Source organism: Cyrtonyx montezumae, unplaced genomic scaffold (genome assembly GCF_038088225.1).
Source record: "Cyrtonyx montezumae isolate F1298 unplaced genomic scaffold, pur_monq_1.0 scaffold_3, whole genome shotgun sequence".
In the NCBI taxonomy this organism is placed as follows: Eukaryota; Metazoa; Chordata; class Aves; order Galliformes; family Odontophoridae; genus Cyrtonyx; species Cyrtonyx montezumae.
In genome coordinates, this window is record NW_027072034.1 from 7,575,229 (window position 1) to 7,598,361 (window position 23,133).

Here is a 23,133-nt window from a genome sequence, read left to right on the forward strand (position 1 = left end):
CATCTATAGGTCATTGACAGTATGGAAGATCACCAGTCACTTGGTTTAGTCTCCAGGCAAAATTATTGCTCCCCTGGGATTACAACCAAATGTCATTATTGAATCAAAAAGAGCTCCTGCATTATGAAGATTACAGAAAAGAGAGTGAAAAAAAAGCAACCACCTTCTCTTTCCATCTGACTCATAAACAGAATTAGCTCTTTGACCTTAAGTACGTAAATACAATATTACTGAGATGCTATAAATTAAAGATTTTTTTTTAACTCACATAGAATAAAAAAGGGTGTTACAAAGTCCAAAGAGTTTGAAAAAGCTGTAAAATAGGGATGACCACTGGAATATCCTGGTAAAAACTGGTACTCTCAAAGTTTCCCTGCTTGATTTTCATGAACTCCCACCTACAAATAAAAAAATTTAAGCCTGAAATTACAGCTTCTACTTCTTTTAAAAAATGTGAAACTACAACATCCTCTGAAAAATTTGCAATTTTTTTTTGTTTGATTTAAAGACTGATCCAATTATAATTGATTTGAAGGACACAATTTGGTAAAATTAGGGACTATTTAGAGAATCCATTATTACACAGCTTTTAGTCTGTCAGATAATCCTTAACCAGTGTAAAACTTACTGAAAGAGATAAATATGAAATGTATATTCTCAAGACACTGAAAACTAAAGGTAGTTTATTCCATATCTTCTGTCTATAAATGAGAGGAAATGCTATCAGGTGTACTCTGAGGAGATAAAAGCACTGCAAGGTACTATCTTGGTTTGATTTATTCTCCTTTTATCCAAATGTAAAAGCTTAGATTCTTGATAGAGCAGTGCTAGTTAGATATTCTATGGGCTTTTAAAAGCAATGAAATAGTTGAGTTGACTAGAAATGAAATTTACATTCAACTCAGTATTATGCAGTATTAATATGAACTTTTATTTTAAACTGTGATGGAAATTTAAAAATGTCTTAATTATTTATTTTAATTATTTATTTAATTTCAGATGAGGAAGAAAATACTTGGTTTATTTTACTGATGGATTTTTGCTTGGATTAAATCTTATATTTTTGTTTTTTTCTTTATCACTCAATTATATTATAAAACATACAGTTGAAGCAGTAAGGTTGAAACAATAAACTTGAAATGAAACTTTGATAATATCCTCTTGACAATTATGATAAAACTGATATTTTCCAGAAAAAAAATGTTTTAATTTCATGAGATCAGCATTTTCTGATAGAAAATATATTAATAAGACATGAAACAGCACTTAACTGTTATCACCCAATAGAGAGTCCATATTTATTTTATGATCTACAGTTATTATCCATATAAAAGAAAAACACTTTCTTTTTTGGATAGAAGAAGAGAAAGGAATAGGACAGAAAAAAAATCTTGTGGACAATTTTCTATCTTCCCAATTCAGCAATATATAAATAAATGTTATTCCTGTCTTTCTGGGACTTTTGTCTCCATTGCTATATGCCTTGTTACCCCAATCTTAACTTTTCTATATTTTGTAGGTGTCTGATAGATAGCAGATAGACACAGCTGTCTTGTCAAAGCAACCAAAAGCTAATTAGTACACCACACTGTGATTATGCAAACATGTAGAGGAATTTGATAAATGGGAGCTGTGGACACTCCCAGGCAAAGCAACAAAAACATAGCAACCTCAGAGAAAGACTTGGCGCTGAACTCTGAGTATTTAGAAAAAAATAATAATTTGCTGGGTTTGCACCATAGTGGAAGATGAGGAAAAGAGATTTGGGGGAAATTTAGAGTGATGGATTGGCGTCCAAATTTACCCATGTGCAATCTAGATATTAGAGACTGATCATATTGTAATATATAGAGACAGATTATAATATATTTTCTGATTCCTCAGTCACAAATGTCTCAGGTACAAATGTCTTATTTTAAATGTAGAATTAAAAATAAATATTATTTTCATGGAAGAAATTTCTTTATGCTATCTGTGCACATGCTTGTTAACCACAGGCATGTTAGTGTAGCTTTCCCTACACTGAGGCTGTTAGGACACTCAACACCAAATTTCCTGGAGTTTTCCAAGGTCCCAGGTAAAATGGATATAAATCAAAGTTAGAGTAACCTCAAATGGGAGTTAAACCAAGGATATTTTCTGATTTTTCCCAGTGTGTCTATGAAGGTGAATTCTAAAGCAAGGTATGTATCTGATTCAGGAGATACTACAAATTCCCATGTGAAAATATAGGAAAGAATTATGGAATTTAATTTGCAATATGACAAGCATCTCATGTAAGTAGAATTTCAAGCTATCTAGGTATCAGGGTTATGCCTTGATGCCCAGGCACTGTCATTAATTCTTTGTGCAGTTCAGGAACTCCCAGCTAGTGCCTTCATGGATTATAAGTTTAAGGCTGAATTCCCAACCACTATCACAACGAAGTATTTGACCAACTGCTATACTTGCTTTAGATTATAGAAATTTTGAACTGTCCTGGAGATATTTTAATGTAGCTTTTGCTGTGCCTAAAGCAATTAATAGGGAACTTTTTGTTCCTTAATGAATTGGGCATAGAACTGGATCATCTGAGTTTCACCCAGACTTTTCCTGTGCTATGATGGCATAGACATAGATAGGATACCTTTAAGTACACAGTAGATTCCTTCCTACAAATGAAGAAATGGTCATACAGGATAATGCTAAGTACAGAAAGTTAGGAAACATTTTGTCAATAGTTTAAGATGATAAACAGAGATAAAGCATATTTTCTCTGATGTAATCACAGATGACCATAGGAAAATGTGCATCCAAATTTAGCACAACACTGTTACTGGAGCCTTGGTAATTTTAGCTTGAATATACTGTTGCAAAAACCCTTAAAATCAAGACTCCTGCCATATGCAATAGTAAGAAAATTAACTCCTCACATAGATATTATCTTTTGCAAAGAGCTGTATGTTTTTAATGAATAAGATTTTTAAGATTCAGATTGGGATAGATTGGACTACTAGGAGATAATATAGCACCCACTCCATGTGCCATTTATGTGCCATAGAATCACTTTCAAGTCCAGACTCAGTTCAGATGAAGTATATGTACATGCATGCATATACTCATTTGTATGTATGTGTATATGTATACACATATCACTTCAAAAATAATGCCTCCTGTTCTATATGTTGTCCCATGATGTCAGAGGCAGATGTTACTAATATGGCAGTAGAGGTTGAACATTCCCTAGAATATTCCATTACATTTATTGCTGTGGGACAGATGGCAGTAGAGGGACTATCTGACCAAAAGGCATCTGGCATGTAAGTGCATATGAAACAAAAATCTGGAACTAAATCCCTCCATATGAAAAAACTGACATCCACTGACATTCATCAATGCTTGCTGAATGTTTATGGAGACCAAGCAGTGGATGGGAGCACAGTAAGTTAGTGGTGGTGCATTTCGGCAGTGGCAAAAGCAACAGTGGGACACCTCTTTTGGTGCAGATTTTTATAAGCAGGGAATGCAGGGTCTTGTTCATTGCTGACAAAAATACGTAGCTTATAGTGGTGGCTATGTGGAAAGAGAGTATTTTGTAGCTGAGAATTTGCTCTATTAAGCAGAGCTCTTACAATCTGAAGTAGTTTCCATGGAGATAAAGAGGAAGTATTATGTTCAGAGTGATCTACAGATATGTATATGACATATATATATATTATCTCTCTATAAAAGTAAAATAGCTTTAGGTATATAAAAGCTTTGTTAACGTATACCAGAAGTTCAAAGAATTCCTCTTCATTTAGTAAGGGATTACAAAAAAAAATAAAACCAAACAACAACAAAAAAAGCCCAGTCTGATGCTGGTGATTTGTTTCTTAAGCATTTGAAATGGGTTCTTGCAAATTGATACATAATTATTTGTTCTTACTGTACATAAAAGTAGACAAGCACACATAAAAAGGCAGCAATAGTTTTACTGTACTTTTATTAGAGTTTTCCTATATGATATGGCAATAGTTGTTATTACAGATATTCAGATATATCATTTTGTGTTTAATGGCTACTTCATGCACTTTATTTTTTTCTACATTCATTCATTGTTATTCAACAATTTTACACCTACAATTATATCTATGAAAATTTGATCTTTAACTGGAACTTCCTGATATTCAGGGATGGCTTTTATCCTCAGGGCAAATAGACAGAAGCAAGAGGAAAAAACACTACATAACAAGCTTGGAGTGATAGGCTGAAATTCTCTGCTCTAAGATAAGGCAAAAACTGACATGATTAGCTACAGAAAATTGTCATGATCCTAATGAAGAGTCAAAGAAATAGTTTGCCAAAATGTACACTGACTTCAAGCAGGATATCAAAGGCTTGCAAATCAGTTTAGCATCTGGCTTTTGAAAATTTAATCAGATAATTACAATTGTTGGTAAATTGGGGTCTGATTTTCCTGGCCTTGAAATTAATGATAATTTTTCTATTGAGTTAATTGGAAACAGTGCTCACTCTGTATTTCAAGTTATCATATGTAATAGTATGTTAAAAAAAAAAAAAGACAATTATTCTCTACAAACTCTTATTGATAAAATCATATAAGTTATAAAATTAGACTGAATGGATTAGGACTTTTCACTCTAGAGAAGAGAAGGCCCAGAGGGACTTTACCACAGTATTCCAGTACTTAAAGTACAGCTACAAAGGACATGGAAACACTCCACATAAAGTCTTATGGAGAAGACAAAGGGCAATGGGAACAAGTCGCACCGGGAAAGGTTGCATACAGGACATCTATATGTAGTTGGGATTAGAGATGGCAAATAGTGCAGTTTTTACAGCTCTGAATGGTCTTACACTTCATTGCTAAATGGCAGATATATTCTGATTTCCGAGAAATACCTCATCTGTTAAGAAAGCAGATGGGGTAGTAGTTTCAGGGGAATTGTTTACCGTGGTGCATAGTTATGACATATTATACAGTGTTTTGTTTTCTAAATGAAAAAGCCAAAGTTATTTTTGGCAGTAAGGACTATTCTATTTTGAAGCACTCTATTCATTATTGAAGTCCCATGAGTCCACTACTCACACCAAAGCAATTTGTGGGATCAGTGTCCTTACCTAATTTGAACTTGAGTTGAAGAGCGTTACACTCTCCCATGTAAGGGGCTGAATATGTTGTCTGTGACTTGGCTCAGCTAGGAAAACATAGAATATAATCTCTTCATAGTAAGGGCTGCAATTTTATTCATAGAAGGCATTTAAAAAACAGTTTGTGAGTTCAAAGTATACAACAGGCATTAACACTGCAATATCTTTTTTCACTATTTCCATTAAGTGCTTCTACGAAGGCATAAAAGAGAGTCAGAGAAGCAAAGGTTGGTTAGATCTATTCACTGCAAGAAGCCAAAGTCAGAAGTCTTGGCCTTCCAAATGTTATCTCAGCTTCAAGGAGGAAAAATTTCCCTCCTACCTTAAAGAAAATTGTTCTGTTTTTCTGTAATGTGAAATAAAACCTTTCTTTGTGGACAGAAGCAGACAAACTGCTTATTCCTCTGCCATTCCCTTCAACCGGAGGTTTTTGTTTTAGGATTATAGTCAATTGAAGCCCCAAGTGAATCAGCTGTAGAATCTGATTCATATATGTAATCTTTCAAATGAGTGCACTCACAAATATCTGGGTTTAAGACAAAGGAGTCAGAAATAGTCTTGCATTTGTTTAGAACTGCTCACAATGTGTTAGTGAAAGTAATCAATATCTAATTACTGGTCTACCTCTGAGACCACACTCATCTCTTCTGTAATGTATTCCAGAGATAATCCACCCACTGCTTGACCCAGTACATTTGTTTTTGACAGCTCTACTTCAAACATAACGGTGAACATATTGCACCAAGTATAACCTCCATCCCTCAAAAAACAAGCTAAAGTAAGGTTGCTAAGTTGTAGTTAAATGCTAGGCAAAACTGAATTCAAAAAATCACCATTACTCTATGGTAAGAATATTCTTTCAAAACCAGCTGCTACTCAGAGACCACATTTACTTTTACTCTCCTCAGGGTACAGTACTCTACTGAAGTCTGTGTAAACAAGTATAGCATTTTGCCCTATGCACAAATCAGAACAGCATGTACACTTCTTTGGAGACCAGATGTATCAAAGTCCCAAAGACTTTATTTATTTATTTACTGTATAAAACATTACAAGGGGAAGGAGAGTATTTTTCTCTGCTTACACAGATAACTTCAAAGAGACCAGATAAAATGATTGCTCAGAAACATTGATTTCTTAGACACCAAATGTTCAGATTCTGTTTTCAGAAAGTAAAATATCTGAGAATTTTTTGCTGGATTGATTACCTAGAATGAGGAGGTAATTTGTATTAGTTACTCAGCAAAACAGTGGTGGAGAAGTAACAGTAGCTATGGACAAATGACTAACTGTGTCACTTTAAACAAAAACTTGTTTCTGATGGCAGTTTTGAGTAATCTTGACATAGAATTTTTTTCTTTCTTTTTTTTTTTTACTTTTTAATCAATTTATATTCTATTTCAGAATGCATACTACAGATTTCAAGAAAAGATTAGGATTATAGTTTATGTATCTGCATTTAAAATAAAAACAACAATTCATATGTCACATTGAGGCATTTCAATTGAGTTTAAAATACATTTCAGTTTATTTGTATTATTGTATTTTATCACGTATTTAGACAATGAACTCACAGCATTCACAGTTTTATATGCTTTATTTACATCATCTGCAAACGCTTTCACAGAGAACTTTGGTTGGTTTGTTTATTTCCTCATTGAGTAATCCTTCTGAAGTAAAATTTACAGACCCACACATGTATACACATTTCTTATTTTTAATAATACTATTGATAAACAGTGGAGGATTTCAAAAGCCTTTGTAAAACTAAGTTCTACCTTAACAAATCAGTGATAGTATGTACATAAATCCCATCTAGCTTTCATAAATAAAACTAGGTTCAGAAATTAGTAGCCTTAATACTGAATATATTACCTTTAATGAGTCCAGACGGTCAACTTAGAGTTCTCACTTTAGGAGCCCAATCACAGTTACAAGAGCTGCAACAAATACTGCAGCAAACTTCATCAGGTCAGCAAAAAGCTGTTGAGGGAGTGTCTGTGACAAGGAATCTAGCTGTAAGTATAAATTCACTTGTATATATACACAGCTGTCATGCAGATGGGTAAAGAGCAATCAGGCCTTCATGGTTTTCTGCTCAGCTTTTATGTCTATCTTTCATGAAGTGCACGGAAAACAAGAAATAATTTAAATGAGATACGCAGATAGTAAAACCTTCCTGAAGTTCATACTCTTCCAAACATTACTTCATCACTACAAAAATTAAGATAAAATGCAAAAGAATTTGGAATCATTAACTGAAGTTCCCCAAATCAATCATTTGTATTATTCTAAGAAGACTGAACATGAAAGGCTGCATGTAAAGGGAATTTATCAAAATCTACCACAGCAACTCTTACAAATGTTGAAATTACCAAAGGAAAGAAAAAACAGAAGTCCTTAGTTGACTCCATAAATAGTATTGATTCATCTGTATATGTAAAATATGCAAGAAGTTAAATATCAATTGCAGAAGCAATTATCTAATTTTCAAAATTGCAATTATATAGTAATTATTATTAATCTTTCAAACTCAAGTCATTCAAGTTTTTTACTTTCCTGTCTTCTGACTAAATTCACATCCAGCTTTAAGTTGATGAGGGATTTGGAGAACAGATCTTATGAGGAGCAGCTGGGGGAACTGGGATTATTTAGTCTGGAGAAGTGGAGGCTCAGGGGAGACCTTATTGCTCTCTACAACTACCTGAAGGGGGGTTGTGGCTAGTAGGTGTTGTCTTTTTCTTCCACCTAACTAACTATAGGACTAGAGAGAATGGCCTCAAGTTGTACCAGGGGAGGTTCAGGTTGAATGTTAGGATATACTAATTCTCTCTGAGAGACATTGGGTTCTAGAACAGGCTGCCCAGGGAAGTGTTGGAGTCAATGACCCTGAAGGTGTTCAAGAAAAATGTAGATGTACTGAGGGACATGTTTTTTTGGGAAATATTGGTGATGGGTGTTTGGACTGGATGACCTTGGGGGTCTTTTCCAATCTTGATGATTCTATTCTGCAGTTAGCTTTAGGTCTTCAAAATAGTTGGACTGCTCACTTGTTAAACTTGTAAGTGCCGTGAACGGCTAGATGTTGTAGAAGTAACTGTACAAATATGTAGAGGGTAACATACATACATACATACAGAAACATAGGCTTGCATGTAGTTTGTAACTTGGGTTAGAAACAAAAATGAGGGAGAGGAAAATAAATTGCTCAAAGATTCACGCTCACAATCAATAAGCAGATGGTAATGAGGCAATAACTAGGACCAACAGTCTCTAAAAGACCCTATGTAAGACCTGGTGACAAGATAAATAAATCTGGGCACAGATTGCATCTGGACTTAAAGCGTGTTCTAGAGTTCAAGAAGATTAAGGAGTTATATGTGTGCCTGTGGAAAAACAAACAAAAAAAAGGTAGGATACTCACATGTCTGCTAGTGAAATTGAGTCCATACCATCTAGAAAGAAGGACTGAATCTGAGATGGTTTTTTTTAGGTTTCTGCAAATTTTATTTATGTTCTCAGTGCCAGTAAAGATAGTGTTCTCAACCTGCCCTGATTTTTTTTATCTACGGTTTTGTGTGCACTCAGGCCTTGCTAGCTAGGTCTAGAACTATATAGGGGAACAGAAACAAACACTGAGGAAGAAAAATTCCATGGTTCTTACTAGATTCAGTTTCCAACACCTACAGATAGGAAATATGTGACCAAAGTAAGAAGCTGAACATATCCACAATACATTTATCCTTTTCAAATACTGAAAATGAATTGGACAATAGTCCATGCTAGTGTGCTGTATTTCAATATACTTCTTCAAGAGTCATAGGCCAAAGAATGGGTCAGTATTGTCTTCAGGGTCACAGCACTGGCAAGGCAAGGACAGTACTATAGACATTTTTACCAGATTCATTAAATCACAGAATGGTTAAGGTTGGAGGTCATCTAGTCCAAGCCCCAGCTCAAGAGGGGATACCTAGAATGAGTTGTACAAAACCATGTCTAGGCTGCCTTTGAAGATCTCCAAGGAAGCTCTACAGCCTCTCGGGAAGGGAAGGGAAGGGAAGGGAAGGGAAGGGAAGGGAAGGGAAGGGAAGGGAAGGGAAGGGAAGGGAAGGGAAGGGAAGGGAAGGGAAGGGAAGGGAAGGGAAGGGAAGGGAAGGGAAGGGAAGGGAAGGGAAGGGAAGGGAAGGGAAGGGAGAAAACCTCCAACATATCTCAATCAAAGATCATATATTTGTTCTTAATCTAACTTCTTACCTTCACAAAGTATTTTAATAAAAAATGTTATATTCTGTCAGGTATAGCAACTCATTTACATGGATTTACATGGAGATCTAATTGTCAAAACCCTTCAGCTTCATTCTAAACTTTGATCTTTTTTCTCATTAATTATTATGCTGAATTATATTTTATTTGAAAACAAAGATCCCATCTAATATACTCCCTTACTTATTTCAAATTGTCCTGAAGGACTGTATCAAGCGAAGTGTGGAGCATCCTGAACTCCAATCTTTTCTTAGAGATGCCCTTGCAATACTCATTATTAAATGAGCAATCTTCTCCATACAGAAAAAAAATTGTCATTTGAACTTTTCTGTTTTTCCTCTCTAATATGCTTTTTTTTTTTTCATTTTTTCCCTGGCACTCAGTTTAGTTTGTTCTTTATTTACTTGACTTAATCATTTTAGCAGCAATCATGAAATGTCTCTTTCATCTTATCATCTTATCTTTTTCTTTCAGTTCAGTGTTAGAAGATCAAATGAGTTTTCCTCTTACAGATAGATACAGATACTTATTTATTTTAACACAATATTCTGACTCCTTTGTTATGATATCTTTTGTTTGCCAGAAACAGAATGCTATGCATCTGAATAGAAATCTGTCAATTACCTCTTCAGTGTGAAGTTTCAGCTACTGTTAATTTTCCACTAAATGTATTATGTGTCAGCACATTGTAACATTATCAATTTTTGAAGAAAAAACAAAAAAGTCAGACAAGCAAAAGTTGTTTGGGCACAAGAAAAGGCTCCGCAGGGCAGTGGTCAGAGCCCCAGGCTGCCTGAGTTCATGTAGTGTTTGGACAGTTCTTTTGAAAATATGATCATTGTGTGGTCCTGAGTGTAGGCAAGAATTGGACTCCATGATCCTTGTGGGTTCCTTACAGCTCAGAATGTTCTATGATTCTAAACCACTTCAGTTTGATTATGCTTGCATAATTCATTTTGGCAATTCTAACTTGTAAAACTGAGTTTCAGGTTATTCAAAATCTCACACATGATTTCACACTCATTTTAAAAATAGTAAAGCTGCTGATGTACCTCTTTACAGTATGAGTTGATCTCCATCCAGAAGTCAATACGCAATATCTTTTTGTCCACTTGAGTATCAGTTGTCCAGGGAGCAGAGTGGAAAAAATAAAAGCCTTTCTGTTGTGCAAACACTGTTAAACAGTAACTATGGGCAGGGAGAAGGAGTGCAGAACAGATAAAAAGAGGCGCATAAATAAATTTCTCCTCAACTACCATGTTTCCTCTAGGTTAGCTCTCAGATTGATGTCCCAGGTGTGTCCATCTCCACAAAGTCTTTCTGTGATTAGAGGAAAAGTAACTCATCTGATCATCTCTGAGGCATAAATGTGTGTGCTTTCTGCTGGTATCAGTATGGCCTCCTCTTTCCTACTGCATCACTCTGCCTTTAGACCTCTCACTCCTTTGGTGCATATTGTCATTTCACTGTGAATTATACCATTTTATTATTTCCATACAGGATGAACAGGTTTAATTTCTCCCTCCTAGAAAAGCATTCACAGTGTGCTTTGATAACATTATTTATTATAGACATACAGCTGATCAATGAAGCTCTTGCAATCACTATGCTGTGCCTTTGTAATCCTGCAATACAGTCAGCAAAATATAGATGATTGCTGCTCCTTATCGAGTTCATACTGAAGCACACTAGGTGTGCTCATGTAGTTTACCCTCTGGGAGAGATAGTTGTAACTGAAGAAGGCAATTTCTTTAACCTCATGAATTAGATTGCCAATGGTTTACGTCCCAGTTCAGCCCAGTTCTGTGACTATTAGGGGGGAGGACCCATGGACCCACACTCAGGAAAGGGGAAGGGGAAAAAGAGAGAAGATAGGGAGATGGGATTGAAAACAAAATAGCAGCATTGATCAGATGAGGAAAAATAATTTACAAAATTGAACAAAAATAACACAATATAATTGGAATTGAAGTAACAAATCAAATAGAATGAGAGAAAGAGTGGAGGCCTTATGCTAAAGCTGAAGGCAAGACATCTAGGGAACCTCCAGAGCTGAGATGAACATCAAAAGAGGAAGTGTCTGAGACTTGTGTGCAGTTTTGTCTTTCCTTCTGAGTGGAAAATGGGAATGCAAAGTCCTCTGGGGTATGGAGTTCTTCTTTTCTGAGGGCCAGGTACCCAGATACTCGGCAATCCATGGACTTAGAGCATTAACTTTTTATCTCCAAGTGCCTCACGTGATGTTATGATGTGGAATACCAATAACAAAAGTCACAAAACCATGACACAGCTTCAGAAGTGAATGTCCAAAGGTAGTCATAAATTATAAGCTGTCTTTGACAATGATAGTGTTTAATACCATGTACAAAGGGCTTTGAGACTTCTCAGGACTGTTACAATAAATAATAAATAGCTGACTTTGCTGCCGGTTACCTTTCAGTTAAGCAGTTAAGTAGTTAAGTCCCTTTTTCCTGATCTTTTCAATACTGTCTTGAATGCTCCCTTTTTCTCTTCTGCTATTATGCTAGAAGCTCTGTTATAGGAAGAAAGATCAAGAAAGTAGTGCATTTAAAACTGAGTGGAGTGCAGATCTAGAGATGAGCTGATGAGGGCATTGTAGGAGCAGTAGTGCCTCCACCCTAAGATGGAACCTCTCACTCCAGTAACTTTGTGCTAGCTGATTCATGGAGCAACATTAAAGGTTATGGCAGTCAGTAAATAACCTGTCAAACTCCTACTGCTTCCCTTACCCAATTTACAGGATTCATCAATCTCTGTATTCACTTGTGCTGCACATCTGGATTGCTTATTGATGATCTGGATCATGTTCATCAGTTTCTTGCTCATTTAATGCCTCTATAATCACCTCAAGCCTGTGTAAACCTTTTCAGAACCACTGAGGTGTAAAATATCTTCCCTTTGGTGTTCAAGATGCCACTCTGTGCATTTTGACTATGTCCTTAACAGCGCTATAGTCTAGCAAACCCTCCTCCCTTCCCCTCTTAACATCAGCTTTATTATCTCTATATGAAAAGACTCACAAGCACACATTCACAGGTGCACGTGCACTGACACATAAAGTATAACAACCTCTCAGACCCAGCATACTCTTTAACTAGAATTCTTAGATGTTATTTTTGGTTGAAAAGATAAACATTTTTTTAACACAACAGACATTTTAAACATTGTTTTTTATGTACAAGGATAATATCATTTTTCTTCTGTTGTTCCGTTTTTCTGTGAATTGCTAACAAAGAGGCATCAGCCATTGTGCTGGTAGAATTTTTAGACCTAAGCAAAGTAATATTTCCTTCAAAAATCCAACATCAAGGAAAAAATAAGCATTTTTTTCCTATGACAATTTAATATAATACCATATGAGTCATGAAAGAATAACTACAATATTTTCCCTATTTTTCTTTTTTCTTTGGGTTATGAAAAAATAAAAAAAAGGATATATTGCACTGATAGATGCCATAAATAGATGAGATAAACATATGCAAATATTTTTTTCCTGGAAAGTATCCTCACGAGAGTGGAATTCATGCCATTAGCTCTATGTAGACTCTCTGGCTTCCCCTGTATACAGTCAGTTTCCAGTAGAGGATCCTACAGATTTGGAAAGGCAAAAGAGCCAGGCATTCCACAAAGCCCATTAAGAACTTCACTGAGATCAATTTATTTTGTGTGGACTATACAAGCATGCTTGCTGGTACAAAACCCTAAGATTTATATCTAAGCAAACTGATACTACGTACTTCAGGTATTTTTCACCTCTATACACACTGCTGCACAGGAGATTAACCTTCATTGTAAGGAAAGTACTGCAGGTAAAATGTAAAAGCTTGACAAACTTCCTCTGTACATCACTTCCTAGTTAAGACAAAAAAAGTAATTGTAACTTCTTATAAACTAGACATTTTTTTATACTGGTGTTATTATTATATTTTTTTTTCTTGAGGAAATCCCCAAAGATTTGTGTTCTAGACAGAAATACACAAATATTTATTTATTTATTATAAATTAATTTTCTAAATGAGTATATGGCTGTTCAATATCCAGCTGAACCTCAGCCAGATATTGAATGCAGCAGTTAAATCCTTATTATTAAAGCTGAACTTGAGATAAAGATCTGTAGAAATGCAGCTTTCAGCTTCTACAGAGATTTCTCATGGCTTTTTTTTTATTTCATTCAAAATCTTACTGAAATATGAATACTTTGTTCATGAAACTGTGAATGATACATATTTGTCTACCAGAATTACCTTAGAACTGCATTTTTGGCTTGCATTTAATTTGAAGAATACATTTGCAGAACTGAATCTTGATATTAGCATACAGATTGAATTGAATAGTACGTCAATACTAACTGAGAAAGTTGATAGATTGCTGGTTGCTTTATTTTAGATTAGTTCTAAATTTTATCATGGAGAATATAAAAATGTAAAAGAGTATTTCAGTTTTCCATTCCATTTAAAATGAGAAAAAAATAATAATTTGAGGAAAAAAGAATAAAAGCTTGATGTTACAATATGATTGATATTTGGATAAAATGTGTTCCAGTTGTAAAGACAGTCCAGTACTAATAAAACACTGACCGTCTTTTTTATCTTCAGGCATCTTTTGTTCACATATAATTGATCTTAAAACAGTCTCCAAAATAAAAAGCAATTTTTTTTAGTATCTGTATGGATTTTTCCTGTGTCCCACTGCTATTATTTAGCATTTTTAATTAAATGGCAATGTATCATATAATTAGTATAAATAAATATTATTTTAAAAGCTAATAATAACATTTTTTGAGAATATATGCTATGAAGATAAAATAATTTATCTGTGTAAAATTTCTGATACATAGAAGTATGAGAAATTGAGTGAGATTATTTGATGGTACATTTGAATTAACTTTTAAATTTTTTTCAGTGTTAGAACAGAAGGAAGATTCAGATATTCCTTATTACTAGGACAAAGTATAACAATGATTTTCTTTCCCTGCATGAACAGGTCTTATTCTCTTAATCAGAGTACGTATATTCAAATTGCCGTAAAATAAGCATATATTTTTTCTACTTCTTTTTTGTATTTCTGGATGCAATTAATCTAAGACAAAACTCAGAATCCCTTTATCATCAATGAAGAGAACCAGGCACTTCAGATAGGATTCTTCTTATGCTGATAAGGAGAGTCAAAGTAATGGAGGTATAAAATTGTCAATTTGCTGCTTTTCAGTGCAAATGGCCATTGGTGATTAGTTTGCAAGCAAATGATTGCACTGCAGATGTCTCAAGATGTTAACATAAATCCTACATAATCTATCACTATAAACCATCACATCAGCCTGTATATGTAGTTAAAGCCTCTCTAAAGGAAGATTTAAAGAAGCCTACTATTTAATATACATTTCCTATATCTCATTGTTATTTTAAAAACCAAACATGTCTGAAATGAACACTAAATGAGCATTATTTCTTCCTTTTGATCTCAGTTAAAACCTAAATGTGTGACATCTTTAATAAAATTGCAGAAATGTTAATCAGTAAACACATAATATTTGTTTCTGTTCTGTCTTTTCCTCAGCATTATGGCTACATACACACTATAAAATAAGCCCTCTTAGCACTTCAGAAGTCTCAAAATCCTGCTCTGCTGGTGAATCAATTTTAATTCAATTGTAGTCTCCAAAATCAAGTGACCGAATAAGATCCCTCAAAACAGAAACTGACAGGAGGCTGTATCTGGATAAGTACAGGAACCATTGACAAAAGACAGTATGGATGGACATAGTCTCTCTCCATTTTGAACATCCTTCTAACATCAGCCTTGAAGGTTCTGCACCCATCCTGTACATCCATGTGCTTGTTGTTATTCTTATGCTGCAAAAATATTGTTTTAGTTCTTACTTCATGTCAGCCACTTCCAATTTTAAAAAATAAAACTGAAATAGGTATATATTCATTTCTCAGAATCTTCCGTGATAAATCTCTGGGTCAATTACTCTGTGGTATGAAAGAAATGAACACTAGAACATTTACAAGTGGTACTGTTAGTTACTCCAACAAAGGAAGGTGATTCTATTTGAGTGGATGTATTTAACAAAGAAGATATTCCATCTGGCCCTATCTGGTTTATTCCATCTGGTCATATGGGCTTGTGGCAGTCCAGGTGGAGTAATAGTTCTTGAACTGTTTCTACCTAAATTGTGGGAGGTTTATTCTGCTCCCATCTAAGATTTCCAGGTTAAGATGTAGAGTACCCAAAGGATAAGTGATTTGAGATGTAAAGAAGGCATTGAAAACCTCATTTTTTTCCTTTTCCTCAGTGGTCACATTCTCTGCTGCATCCAGTAGAGGTTGGAGATTCTCCTTAATCCTCCTCTTGCCGTTAAAATATTTGAAAATGTTTTGTTCTTTTACCCCAACAGCCAAGCTGAGTTCAAGCTGAGCTTTTACCTTTCTAATTTTCTCCCTGAACATCCTAACAACTTATTTGTACGTTCCCCAAGTTGTCCATCCCTTCTTCCACATCAGCTTTCTTCACCACTGGCTCATCTTGTGGCACAGGGGGACAGCCTTCTTCTTCATCTTTAAGACTTCCTTCTTAAGGATTAACCAACCTTCCTGGACCACTTTACACTTCAGGACTGAATCCTAAGGGACCCTCCCTACCAGTGCCTTAACTGTTCAAAATCCACCCATGCTGCCCCCCTCTTGACTTCACCAAGAACTGACAAGTCTAACATGTTGTCATGGTCATTCTGTCCAAGACAGATCCCAACCTCCACATCTCCCACCAGTCCTTGTTTTATTTATTTATTTATTTTTTGAACGACAGGTTGAGCAGGTCACCTCCCCTGGTAGGATCTCTTACCAGGTACATCCAGAAGTTATCCTCCATACATTCTAGAAACCCCCTAGACTTCTGTTTCTACACTGTATTGTATTTACAGCATTTATCAGGGAAGTTGAAGTCTCCTGTGAGAACAAGGGCTGGTGATTGCATGACTTCTACCAGGTATTCATAGAACACCTCCTCTGTCTCCATCCTAGTTTGATGTTTTATGACAGGCACCTACCAGGATTTCTGCCTTGTTGGTTCTTCCCCTGGTCCTTATCCATAGAGATTCAACCTTATAATTCCCAGCCCCAAGCTCAACATCATCAAAACATTCTCTAACACAGAGAGCCACACCAACATCCCTCTTTCCTTGCCTGTTCTTTCTGAAGAGCTTATAGCCATCCATTGCAGCACTCCAGTTGGAACAATTCCACCCTATTTCCGTAATGGCAACTAAATCAGTTTGCCCGCTGCTCCTCCTGTTTGTTGTCCATGCTGCATGCATTGGTGTAGATGCATTTCAGCTGAGCCAATTGGCTCACCTCCAATTCCATCAGCATTCCCCCAGGCTCATCTCTAGTTACATGTGAACATTTGATTGTGGAGTTTTGTTGTTTTGTGGATGCTAATTAAGAAAATTTTGTTTTTTGTCTTTAGATTTAAATTCATTACTGAGAGCTTCTTCATTCCTTTGTACCTGAGTTCTGATGGAGATAGATATGTGTAAAGACAAGGGGTTAAGTGTCTGGAGAGCAGATCCTTGGAAAGGGCCCTGGGGGTTCTGATTGATAAATATTACTCAGCAGCATGCATTGTCAGGAAAAAGAGCCAGCTCTATCCTGGGGTGTATTAGGTACAGGATTGCTGTTCAGTCAAAAGAAGGAATTCACTCTGCTCTGGTGTGGACTCATCTCAAGTACTGTTAGCCATTTCGGGTGTTGCAATATGAGAAGGACATAAAGCTATTAGCCAAAAATGGTGAAAGGACTAGAGTGGCAGCTGAAGTTACTTGGTTTGCTCAGACTAGAGGAGAAAAGGCTAAGGGAAGATTTCATTAGCATTTACAGCATGTGTGTACAATCCATGGCCTGCAGGCTGTGTGTGACCCTGGACAGCTAAAAATGTGGACCCGCAAGATTATAAAGAATTTGCTGTCTCAAATAGAGTTATTTTGCTCTTTGTTTCTGTTGTAGTTTCCTAGGAAATAAATAGGTGGCACTACTTCTGAAGTAACCTAAATATTTCAACTTACCTACACACATATGTGTGCCTGTGAAGATGTATAGTTTTTTTATTAAGTAAATACCTAAGATTTCTTACTTAATTATTAAACTTGGGCTTGTGTTATTTCATAAAATAATTCAGTAAGTTAATATGTTAATTGCAGAAGAAATACCCAGAATGTGTTTGTGTTGCTGACAAATTTGGTAATTTCAACATCCCAAAATGCTCGCAAGAAGTATAAAATATTTTTTATATATTTGTAATTAGCTTTGTGATATGTGTTTTATCAGTGCTTCACAAAAAAACCCCAAAACAAAACAAAAAAACAAAAACAAAAATCAAGGTCAAAAATATCACTAGTTTTATGGTTTAATTGCATTAACTATATTATATTCTTTACATGTGGCCCAAGACAGTTCTTCTTTACTCAGTGTGGCCCTGATAAGCCAAAGATTGGACATTCATAGTTGTCATGGTTTTATGATTTTTTTTATTGGTATTCCACATCATAACATCATGTAGTGCATTGGGAGTTAAAAAGTTAATGCTCCAGCTCTGTGTATCATTGATAGCTTCGGGTACATCTGTCTCAGAAGAGAAGAAGAACTACATACCCCAAAGGACTTTGTGTTGCTTTGCATTTTTCCATTTTCCGAACAGGTTTTATCTTTTCCTCTGAGCGGAAAATGGAAAAATGCAAAACAACTTTCAGAAGCTGAGAAAATATTACATTTTTTAAAAAGCAGTTGTGGGATAAGATGAACGTTATTGCTTCTGTGAAATAACTGAAATGTGTTACGTTCACCCTGATAAAAAAATAAACTTCTGTTAAAAGTTCAAGATTTCAAGGTATGTCCATGACAAATTAGCACTGTGGTTCAGGACAGGTTTTTTTTTTTTTTTTTTAATTTACCTAAAATAACAATTATTATCATTAAAAACAAAGCTTCAGCCATATACTTGGCAGCTGTTGGAAACAGCTCTTAATATTTTAGTGATGTTCTTTTTTCAGAAGAGGGTCCTCTTATAAGCTTTGTCTAGAGACCAACATTTCTATAGTATGAAACAATGATTTAAAGTTTTCTAAAATCCAACACTATGCTTTTAATTAAAAGAGCATTATCAAGTAGACCAATATTATATAAAGAAGAGATGGAAAACAAATTAGATCAGCAAATATGACTCAGAGATAAACCACATAATGAACACCAAGGCTGAGGCTAAGCAAAAAATGGCTAATAATCCGTGTGATCTGAAGCTCCAGTAGTTAAAAGAGTTGTTTCACAGAAATAGAGAATCTTAAAAGAATTCTGGACCTTAGTCCAAAATCCTGTTCACATCAGGGTCAGCCATACGGGGCTATTTAGTGCTTTATCCACTTGGAACTTGAAAGGCCAAAGTGATTGTATTTAAATTCTTTGAGTAGCCACCTCCATTGCTGGACAATCTTTGTGCTGAGAATTATTTTAGGTCATATGTTATCTTTTGTCTTCCTGCCATACACTGCTTTGGTGAGTCTTGCTCTACCTTCCCAGTAACCTCCCTGTAGACTGCCATTAGGTCTTCCTCATGCATATCTTCACCAGATTCTCTCAAACTTTCCTTATACAGATGCTGTTCCAGCCCTAACCATTGTAGTATCCTTCCACTGAACTCACTCATCTTCCAAGCATTTTTCTTGTTTTGGGGAAGCAATACTAGACTCAGTATACTGCTTGTCATCTGAAAGGTACTGAGTAAAGAGAAAAAAATAATCCATTTCCATCACTTAGCTGTGCTGTATAAACGCAGATTCATTCAGCTTTGCATTCTTCTGACCTCTCTTATTGTCAAGATGCACTGCTGGTTTCCAGTCAGCTTGATGTTTCCCAGGGGTCCCAGTGTCTTTCTGCAAAGCTTCCTTTGAGCCAGTCAATCTCCAGCCTATTAAATACTCCTTCTTTCTGGGTGGAGGTGTTTGCATTTGTGCTTTCTGAATTTCATAATCTCCTATCAACCTTCTCCTGATGCCTATGCTGTTCTCATATTAAATACATTGATCGCATTTTCTAGATCATTATCATTGGTGATCTTTACGAGTCTGCATATTCATACCATTATGTTTCATTTTTATTCAGATTAATTTCATACTTTTCACCACTGGATTCACTATGCTGCCAACAAATCCCAAGCTAACCTTGTAAGAAGTGACACTGCAGTAATTGCTGGAAGGCAGTGATATTTATCTGCTCATTGTCAGATGGTTGGGTTAAAATGAGACCGAGGACAATTGACACCTTACCCTACAGCCTAGTGCTGAGAGATAGAAAATGAATTAAGTTTTGATTCCAGTCCGAAAAATTGTAGCAGATGCTTTTAGAGTCAGAGCTGAGTAAATTTTGAACTATTCAAAAATGGATGATGTCCTCAGAAATAAATGTGGAGGACAGAAAAGTGGAGGCACAGAAATGCCTCAGAGATACATATCTCTTTCTCTCTCTGCCATTCTATATTTGAACGCATTCTCAGATCTCACAACCATTCCTATTTCTCTCTTCTCTTCCCTAGCTGTGATGAAAGGTCAAGGAAAAAGGAACTGCTTACAGAGATGAGAAAGTGATGAAATTATATAGTGGAAACAAAACAATTAGTGATGTATTGGTCTTAGGTAAGTTATGGTAAGATTTTGGTAGCACGGGGACTGCAGGGATGGCCTGTGTGAGCAAAGACCAGGAGCTGCCCTGTGTTAGATAAGATCATGCTCCAAAACTACCCATCATTGGCTGAGTCTGAGCCAGTGAGTGATGATCGTTCATCCCTTGTGAGAGCAGATTTAAGAAAGGGAAACGAAACGCTGCACAGCAGTTGTTGAGAGAGAGGAGTGAAGAAAATGTTGAGAGAAACAACCCTGAAACCTCCAAAATCAGAGCAAAAGGATAACAGGAGGACATTCAAGCTCTGAGCAGTCTTTCTGTGGAAAGGGCCCCTAGTGGTGCATCCTGGCCCTTGCAGTCCATGGCATCACACCAAGCAGGTAACATGTACGGCCATGGAGGAGGTTATGGAGCAGCAGTGGATGTGGCCTGAAGGAACCAGAGCTCATGGAGCGTCCCACGAGGAGGCAGGTCCTGCTCCAGAGCTGCAGCCTCTGGGGACAAGTGCAGGAGCAATCCACTCCTGGAGGTAGGGCCTCATAATACAGAGCCATGTTGGAGCAGTGCTTGGAGAGTTGCAGCCTGTTGGAAGCCCATGTAAAATCAGTTTGGAAAGAGTGACATCCTATGGGAGAGATTCCATGCTGGAGAAAGGTCAGAGAGTGAGGGAGAAGGAGTGGCAGAGGTGAAGTTTAACAAACTAACTGTAACCTTATTCCCTATTGTTCCCTTGTTGACCTCACAGAGAGGAGGTAGAAGAGAGTAGATAGGAGTGGGAAGATATTTTTACCTCGCTTTTGATTTCTCACTACTCCAGTCTGTTTGTAGTATACAATGAATTAATTTGCCTAAAACTGATTCTGTTTTGCATGTGATGGCAAGTAGTGAGTGCTCTTCCTGTCCTTATTTCAACTCATAGGCCCTTTTTCTCCTCATATTTTCTACTTCTGAGGATGGGGAGTGAGAGAATGGAGTGGTAGAAATTAGCTAGTCATCAGTGTGAAAACAACTAAAGTATCTGCCTGTTAATTATCTTGTAGTTGGCGTAATACTTGCCAGGAATTAATTGGGGGTGAAAAGAGCTAAAATTTGAAACGTGGAGACACTAAGGAAGTGAGTTGTATTTTTTTTTAAAGAGAATTATGGTACCCTGAAGCACAGAAATTAAACCTTTCCCAGTGAAAATTCATGTCCTGAATATTTCTCTCATAATTTATAGTAAGAAAACACTAGAAAATGTCAAGATGAGAGTCAGGACAACAGTCAAAATCTTGCCTTTTTATTAACAATGTACCAGAACTCCAGCATATATACCATTTGTCTACCTATGGTCAGGGCAGGATGGCATCTCACCTTTTCATAAACTTGATTAGTTTTTCTATATTTTTTATGATTACAAACACAGTGAATGTATTCCCTATGGAAGAACAGGCTATCTCATTGTACCCAGCCTTAATCTGTGATTTTTCATTTATTTTTATTTTTCCAATAGAAGCTGTTGCTGCATCATCATTTAGGGACAGAATAACCTCTTGTTCCTTTTCTACTTCCTGGCACCAGACAGGCTGCTACACGTTAGTAAGTCACAGAAATACCAAACATTTCAGGGACATGATTAATGGCAATAGTTACTTCAGTTGTTGGATTTGATCCCTGAGCAGAAACCTGGCATCAGTCAAGAGCCCGAATTTCTCACTGTTGCTAAATGATTTAGTACTCCATGTCCTGTGCTCTACAACTTCCAATTGGAGCTGAACAATTTCACTGTCAATTTAGTAGTATAGTAATAATTTTCACTCTGCCTTAGATTCCAGGATGTTGGCAATTCACTACTTTTAGAAAACACTACCAAGGGAATTATTAGAAAAATTAGCATGGGGAAGATTGTGCAGTTGTATTGGTTGTTGTTTTGGTTGTTTTGTTGTTATTATTTTCCCTAATAAAATCAATATTGTTTTATTATTTCAGAGATATGAGTTTCTGCTTAATGTATTATAATTTGTGAATGACAGCTTGTAATTATACAGACTTCCTGATCTTCAGAATTAGTATTGAATTTTTCCAAATACATTTTTCACACTAGAATGAAAAATCTGAAGATGTATTAAGTTATTTAAACATGAATTCTGTTCTACTGACACGCTTTCTGAAGGTATTGTTAAGTAGGTTTTCAACTAATATTAATATTTTACTGGTAAACTTAATTAGCTAGTTAATCAAATGTGCAATAACCTGCCAATCAGTTCAAAGAAAATTTTAAAACCTAATTAAAAAGATTTGAAAAACAAAAAAAGAAACAATTAAGAATCCTACATTCAACTCTCTGCTTTGGTGACTGAACTCCCATTACATAATGAACATATTAGTGAAATTGTCAGAAATCTTTGTGTAACAGTGGTGCAGATACAGAGAATTAAACATAAAATGGCTTTGACCAAAATCATAGAACACAACTATGGGAAGTCAGGTCAGGGCTTATGAGACTGAATTCAACAATTCACAGAACCACTTTTCTGTCTATAATTCACAGAATGCACAAATATTGAACAACATCCTGACAGTATTATAGTTATCCAAATCAATTTGATGTGGTGACTGCTGCAGAAAATATGTTAACATTTGCTTTCTGTCAGGATAAATTTCTTGCATGTCATGCAGTAAACTTAGTAAAGACTACTGAGATAGCTAATGTCCTGAAATCCTGGTTCATTAATAAATTAATGCCAGTTTAAATCAAGATTCCTTTAATGCCTGTGGCTTTATTAACAGTGTTTCTATCAGAAAGATAAGCTGCAAGCAAAGTCAGCCAAGGTTTTCTTTCATTTTTAATCATGATAAAAATGATTTGTTTTAAATGTTCAGTTTTCTTTTTCTTTTTTCTTTTTTTTTCCCAAACATAACTGGAAATATTATACAAATTAGGTAGGAATATTTAAATGAACTTCTTAAATGTATTTTTCTAGTTTTATATTTTACTCACATTCTACTTTTGGCTACTAAGGTATATGTATCATAGATCCTGATTTCTCAAGCATGTTCTTGTACA